The sequence below is a fragment of the Coturnix japonica genome, chromosome 3, assembly GCF_001577835.2.
Source record: "Coturnix japonica isolate 7356 chromosome 3, Coturnix japonica 2.1, whole genome shotgun sequence".
NCBI lineage: Eukaryota > Metazoa > Chordata > Aves > Galliformes > Phasianidae > Coturnix > Coturnix japonica.
Window position 1 is genome coordinate 51,243,280 of NC_029518.1, and position 8,456 is coordinate 51,251,735.

Genomic DNA, 8,456 nt, shown 5'->3' on the forward strand with positions numbered 1-8,456 from the left:
ATAACAGAACACTAATTTTACAACTTTGTAGCAAAATACTGCCAGGCAGTAATCAGATGATGATTTTGGTTATATTGGCATTGTTGGGCTGAGATAAGTTTCAGCTCTTAGTGGAAGCAATCTCAGTGGGCTGTAAGTCCAAAATCTAGTGCCATCCACTGGCTCTTATAACTGACTCTCTGTGACCATATAGAGCCCTGCACAGAGAAGGTCATGCTAGAAATAGTCCTAACGGTGCCCAAGGAAGAGCTGTAGGATCCACTTTTACACAAGAATAGAAGAATAATACCTTATCCATTTAAAGCAACATGGGAATGTAAGTAGGCAGGATGTAATTATCTAGATTGGTATTTGGCCAGGCACTCCTACACTTGCGAAAAGTGCCATAGGGTTTAATGACCGCAAGTGTTCGGTATCCTTGGTTATACCTCTTACATAAAGACAGCACTGTGATCATATATACTCTGTGCTGGTTCAGTACTGAGTCAGCTTGCACAAATATGTGCAATTTGTGATATTCTGGAATTTCCTTAGAGGTCTTCCATGCAAATACTATAGGCCCTACCCTCCTTACCTGGTGAAATCTAATGAGTCATAAATAGTATGGCTCCAGATGATTATGCTTACATATGTTACTGCAAACAGAAGGGGTTTTAGAATCTTTATAAACACTTTGAAGTGAATCCAATATACTTTCCTGGGTCGCATCTCAGTAACAAAAGGGGATTTTTGTTTGCTTGATTGGTTGTCTTTATTATTTGAGCACAGGATTATACCTAGATATTCTCAGAAAACTGAGTGATCTACTGTTACAATTTTCATAAAGTACATTACTATGATTTACTGAAGTGCCAACCATATGTCACATCTTGCTGATCTACCTGTTCCGAATTTTGTTTTACAAAAGCAAGGCCTCAAATGAAATACAGCTGCTTATTTTCAGGATCAAGTATGAGATCCACAAGTGTGTTAATTAGGCTGCGTTTGTTGATCTGTATACTTAAAGCTATTGTTTGCTGTTTTGTGGCTTTATAATCATAAAAAGAAAGAATGAATAAAGGTTATTTTGCCATGGTTATCAGATTTCAAGTTTATAAAGAAAGTGACCCACCCTTTTCAGTAATTCAACATCCAAGGTTCAGCTGTGGGTTCAAAAACAGGTTACAACTGGCTACTCATTGTGAGCCAAAGTGCCAACTGTGCCTTTAAGTGTGTTATATAACCTATTTTTTGGTTTCAGTTTTCAAGTATGCCATCATTTAAGTGTTATTTAGATTTCCGTATTTTTTTTTTAATCCAAACAAACCTGACCTCAATCATAAGGTTCCATGACTCCAAATAGAAGAGCTTTTCTAATATTTTATTTTGAGTGCCTACATTCAATACTTCATCACATAGATATGTGCTGTGGACAGTGCCAAACACAGTGCCAGGGGTGTCCTCAGTTATCTCCAGTGCTAACCAGGAGAGGGCTCTGCTCTGCATCCTGTGCACAGACACAGGTCCCACTGAAGTTTGTGGATGTTCTGTCTTTAAAGCTTGCTTGAAATAAAGCTGGCTAGGTGAGAAATTGCATTTTCCATTTGGCTGTGTGCGTAAAATAAAGTGTGCCCAATAATTTAGTTCGCATCCTGCAATTATGCCAGGATCTTTCTTTTCTTGCTCAGACTCATCCTCTCCCTGCAGTAAGATACCACTCCTTCACATTTCATGGAAGTTTCACAGATGAAATGTATGCAGTTTACCTGGAAAAAAAAAATGCCAAGTCATCTCTTTTTATGATGGATCACACCTTCCATTTCCCTGTGGTACACCAAAGTGACATCTGCACTAATCAGAGCTAGTACACAAACCTGCTAGCTTGGTTCTTGGCATTGCTTTTGCTCTTACCAGTTAGTTCATTTCCTAAAAGCACTCTGGTGCATTTTAGGCTGTTGGAGCAGCCAAGGATCTGGTGCTGTATCTAGCACAGCCATTTAATTTAGTTTCTAATGAGAGTTTTCACCTTAGAGGAACAGTGCTGTGGCAGATAGCCTCAGAAAAGAGGGGCAACTATTTCCCAAACCATTTCCAAGTGCAGATGCCTTCTGCAAGTCACTCTCAGATCTGCTCAGGACAGCACTGTCAGGCTGTTGCCGCAGAGGCTGAGCTGCTGGGCTCAAGGGAACCTGGCCCCTATAGAGCGTCTGCACACAGGAGGCCATAAGCATGCCCTGGATCCATCCCTGATTCTTCTGGCAGCCAAGCCTTATCTCAAATTTCATTTTGTTGCAGATGAAATGAAGAGCTATCTTTGCATGATTTATGAAAATGTGAACATTTAAATCTGCTTCATTAAACATTAGTTCTGCTGATCATTGTAATTCCCTTGTATTTGCTTTTTAATCAGTTTCACATTTAATGTAATTTCTTTCTTTTCTGTTTACTTGTAGGAATTTTCATCCATCTTTTAGGAATCTTTTTTGCAATTTTCTTTTTACAACAAAGTAATTTTGATTTGGCCACTGCTCTATTTCTGTAAATCTATTTAAAGCATCCTCATATTCTGTGAGATACAAAATCCAGCTTCTTGAATCAAAATCACAGAATCATCAAGGTTGGAAAAGACCTCCAAGATCATCTAGTCCAACCATCCTCCTGCCACCACTATTTCCTCACTAAACCATATCCCTCAGTACAGCATCTATGAGTTAACCAAACACCTCCAGGGACAGCAACTCAACTACCTCCCTGGACAGCCCATGCCAGCACCTTTCATTTTATGGGACAGTAGAACTGCCTGCTCCAGCACCTCTAAGACTTCCTTCTTGAGGAGTAACCAGACTTCCTGGATCCCTTTTCCCTTCAGGACTAAATCCCAAGAGACTCTCTCTTCAATGTCCTGAATAGCCCTAAGTCCACCTTCCAGAAGTTAAAGATAGTAGCTTTGCTGTCCACTCTCCTGACTTCACCAAGAATTGAGAACTCTACTATTTCATGGTTGCTCTGCCCAAGACAGTTCCTAACCTTCACATCTCCCACCGGTTTTTCTCTTTTTGTTAACAAAACAGCAGGTCTAGTGAAGCACCTCCCCTGGTAGACTCTTTTATGAGCTGCAAAAGGAAGTTGTCTTTCACACACTCTAGAAACCTTCTAAACTGCTTCTTCTGTACTGTATTATATTTCCAGTACATATCAGGGAGGTTGAAGTGCCCCATGAGAATGAGGGCTGCCAATTGCACAGCTTCTGCCAGCTGCACACAGAATGCCTCTTCCATCTTTTCATCTTGGTTTGGGGGTCTATAACAGACCCCCACCAGAATGTCCACCTCATTGGCCCTCCCCCTCATCCTTACCCACAGAGACTCAACCTTATCATTGCCAGCCCCAAGTTCAACAACACTGAAATGCTCTAACAGAGAGAGCTACACCACTGCCCCTCCCTCCTTGCCTATCCATTCTGAAAAGCTTATAGCTATACACTGCAGCATAATCACCATCCATTGCAGCAACTGAAAATAGTTTTTGCTCATGTGTATAGGTAGTATAAGCCAAAGACGTGATAGGATCTCTCAGAATAGTCACTACTTACAAATTATTTGTGTAAGTGAGCACTGGTATTTATTAGTTATCAAGCATGCTGGGGTTTACAATGAAACCAATGGCAAAACATTCATTGGTTTCACTGTCAGCAGGATTGAGCTCGTTTTGCAATAAACTTGAACACAAATTCATGCCAAGAATTTTTTACTATGCTGTAACATCATACTGTTGCTGTATTGCATTATAATGTAATAACATATCATTCAGTAAAGCATAATTGGCCATGAGCTTTTTCACATCTTTTGTAGAAGTAAAAATACCATTGCCAAATGACGCTACAAATGACATTATATGTTACTGTTACACTAAAAATAACTTTGTTTCGTCCAGAAACATGATTGAATTCAATTCTCCTAGTAGTATAAGATTAAATGAAACTAAGGCAATTTCACTCATTTATTTGCAGGTGGTGTGCAATAGAGGAAGGAAACATAGAAGAAGTATAAAATTAAAAGCAGAGATTCCAAAAAATGATGTCAAAATGTGTTTTCAGAAAAACCTGTTTTATTTCAAAGTACAGGTTCCTTTCTGCCATTAAAGTTTTCTATTCAAAGACTTCAGACTTTTCTGAACTTATATGTTAGAGCTCCAAAAATATATATTGATTTAAGCTACTAGTTTATTTTCAGCACTTGAAGTATGGTAATAGAAAACAGTGCACAGCACAGTTAGAGACGATTACAGTTCTTTTTCAGAAAGTACTACGAAGTTATCTAGTGTTGGGATGTTCCTGGCCAAACTTTTCAGATGTTAGATTCTCTGAGGATTTCATCCTGAATCTCACTGATATCAATTAGAAATAAGGTCACCAGTGAATCTCCCCTTAAGCAGTGAAATATTAAGGCGCTCAGCAAAAGGTAAGTTTGTTTCTTTTCGGCTGTGAAGTGATAAACATGTTCTGTAGTTACTAAGTTTACAATAGGTTATTTATAAACATTTACTTAGAAAGCATATGTTTTGGTCTTTTTATGCTCTGCAGACACTCAGGCAGACACAGTCCCTGCCCCAAGGGTCTTACAAGCTAGCCCCATGTAAACAAGTTACTGACACAATTCCCTGTAGCACAGTCATTCACCTGCTAAAGTCAAAGTTTTCACGAGGAAGGAAGCACTTTGGCTTAAGCGTTAACCAGAACATATCTTGATGCATCTCTGGAGCTTCAGAGTGGACATTATCACTATGCACAGGACTACATGTATGATGGAACTGAGACATACTGTAGAAAAGCAACTAATAACTTGAGGCACTCTCTCAAACCACAAGCTGAGAAATATAAGCAAGGTAAGAATATACTAGTGTGAAACTATTTAAAGTTGCATGGCCTTGTTTCAACTAACTGAACACTGTTTATAACTCATGGGCTATGAGATTTCCTGAGCAGCAGCCATCCAGTTTTCCCAAGTAGAGCTTAAGCTCGTTCACAGTTCAATTTTTTTGTGGAGAAGAGCCCAAGTCAGAGACATCCTTGTATGTGAAGCATTGAGTATCAACACAACACTACACATGCATCTTTTCCTTCATTTGTTCATTAGGTTACAGATGGGCAATAGCAGTTCCAGGACAGGAAGAAAACATTTCAAACAATGGTCTGAAAAGCAGACATGAGCACAGGTTATCATAGGAGCCAAGGAAAATAATCTTGACCTAACTCTTCTCATTCATTTCCCATTATATATTTCTTTTCCTACTTATATATATTTTACATATACACATATATAAAATAAAACCAAAAGGCATAGGTTAGATCACAGCTCCTACATTGTTTCTGAGATTTACAAGTGATTACTACAGCACTGATTTCAGAGCATCTTTGCTACAAAACTGAAGAAGAGAAGAAATAGGAAAGTGGCCTGTAGAATGTGGACCAGAGGGGAAAGGGCAATTCCCACCCTATGTCTTGTGGTATGACCCCTTGTTGAAAAACATGCAATACTCTCTTCCTCTTCACCTTTTACATTAGTTGACTACAGTTGGTATTGGCTATGAATGTATCTTATTAGCATTGGAAGGGTGTGTACTGCTGTGAAAATGAGACTGATGGTTGAATTTCATGTCAGAAAGGAAAAAGAAAAAAAAAAAAAGAAAGGAAAAAAAAAAAAAAAAGAAAGAAAAAAAGAAAAAATCCCAAAAGGTGACAACCTGTGTTTCATTTTCCCTGCCCCATATCCTGTTCTGGGAAAACTTTTCTTCACTTCTGACTTAATAAAAGCATATACACATACTGAACTTTTTTAAAAAATTATTTTTACTATTCACACTTTTGAAGCACAGAGAGGGACCAATTTACATGGCCTAAAATCCAAGGAGAGTTTTGTTCTGGAAACAATTATTTTTGTTGAGAACTATTGATGAGGTGATTACCTAAGAATTCAGTGGTAGGAAATGGAAGAGGAGGCAATTTCTGAGTTTTGAAAGATCATCAATAACAAGTGAAAACAAGTCAGGTTACTGTGTGGATTGTTTATACAAGGGTGGTTGTTGATAAATGAGCTTCAGATTGGGTATTAGAGATGCACAGTACCTATGTAATTGTGCAATGCATAGTAACAGTTTTATGGCTCTCACCTTGTGAATAATGCATAGTGTACAGACAATTACTCAATGTTGGAAAAAAAAAAAAAAAAAAAAAAAAGTGCTCTCAACATTTTTCATTTTCTAATGTTTAACAATTTTCCTTAGTTTTCAATTTTGCAAATTGGCAAAACCTTTAGAAATAACCCCACCATACTACAGATCTAGTTTTATATTACTTACTGGGGAAAAAAAAGGAATTAATAAATGAATGGTTCCATATCTTAGGCAAGACATACCACAGTTAAGCATATGGTGTCATGGCTTCATGTTACCATAGAGCAGCAAGAGGAGATGCTTTGTTAGTTAATATGTGTCTAATTAAAGTTTGAGGTGACTTGCCCACTAAGGTGGGCAGTGCTGAAGCCCTTTTTTTGTCAGGTTCTGTGTACCTTACAGGTGATGTGACAGAAGTGTTTTCCCCACGCTCATTCCAGGTACTTTCACCTTTGAAGATGAATGGTAACATTATTGAAAAGCTGTGGCTGTCAGGCGAGTTCCCAGATGACTGGAGAAAGAGTCACATTACCCCTATTTACAAGAAAGGGAGCAAGGAGGACCTGGGGAACTACAGGCTGGTGAGTCTCACCTCTGTACTTGGAAATATCATGGAACAGACCCTCCTGGGTGACATACTTGAGCACACAAGGAATAAGCATGTGACCTAAAACAGCCAGCACAGCTTCACCAAGGGAAGGTCATACCTAACCAGTTTGGTAGTCATCTATAATGGAGTGACAGCATTAATGGACAAAGTGAAAGCAACCAATGTCATTGAGCAAGGTCTTTGACATAGTCCCCCACCACATCCTTATCTCCAAACTGGTGGGATGCAGATTTGATGGATGGGCCACTTGATAGACAGGAAATTGGTTGAAAGGCCACAGACAGAAGGGGTGAATAAATGTCCAGGTGGAGGCTGGTAATGAGCGGCATTCCCCAGGGGTCTGACTCAGGACCTCTTTAACATCTTCATTAATGACATCGATGACAGAATTGAGTATATCCCCAGCAAGTTTGCTGATGACACCAAGCAGAGTGGTGTGGTTGACATAATGGAAGGAAGGGATGGCATTCAGAGGAACCTCAACAGACTTAAAAAGTGGGTCAAGGTGAATCAAATGAGGTGATCCTTGAGGTCTTTTCCAACATGGCCCATTCTGTAATTTTGTGAAAGAATGTCCTTGTGCCAGATTGTCTGCCTGTTGTTGAAAGTGTAAAGAATGCTTTGTCATGATAAAATCAAGAAATCAGCAGAATGAAAGTGAAGCAGTTACTGTTCTCACTATTGAGGAACCTATCATCCTCTTCACTATCACAGTTGTAAATGAATAGCAACAACAAACAGGGTTTCTAGCAGGGCCAGGTACTTGTGAGGTAACTAATACAGTCATAAAATTAATAAAGGTTTCACTCTGTCATAAGGTTTGTTTCAATGATTATTCTCCAGTACAGAAATCTGGAAAAGCAAATAAATATTGACCTGCATACCAGAAACTGACAGTAAAAAAGACAGGTGCAGCTGGTTCTCTGTGGAGAAAGTTGGTTTCATCAGAAGAAATAACTTTCTCAACATGTATATGGAAATGTTTCCTTTTTTCTTAATGTCACCAGTGTTTTGGACATTGAATTGAGGGACACAGTTCAGTGAGAACTACTGATGATAGGTGGATAGTTGGAGTGGATGATCTTATAGGTCTCTTCCAACCTTGGTGATTCTGTGATTTTAATGAAAGTTTGAGTAAGAAAAAAATAATGCCTCTAATTTTAATTCTGGAAAGTGCTCAACAATGAAAATCCTTATAAATATTGTGAAAGAGCAGGCCTCTCAAGAAGCTTAAATATGATTTGCAGTTGGAACGATCTCTTGGTCTGAATTCTGAGATTCTGCAGCCTGTATTATCAGCTGTAAGAAATTCCCATGAAGGGACAAATTGCACTCTTGTAGCAACTGAGTTTGGTGACATTTATAATGTTGAGATAACAAGGTGTTGACATTAGCCCACATTTTTTCCCTTTGTGATCACATTCTGAGTCCATACATATATTTGTATGACAGATGCCACTTCTGTAGTTTGTACAAATATCTGAAATATTTAGTGCTCATACAAATATCTGAAATAATTAGTGCTCATATCATAACTCTCCAATTTAAAAAAATACATATTTACAACTAAATTTAGATTTTTGAGGCAGATTAGTAGGTAACTTAATAATTCCCATTTCATAGAATTGTATTTAATACTAAGGCACCATTCTCCAATCCTTAATTTTGCCCCAAGAACTGTCAGCTCATCAATTTA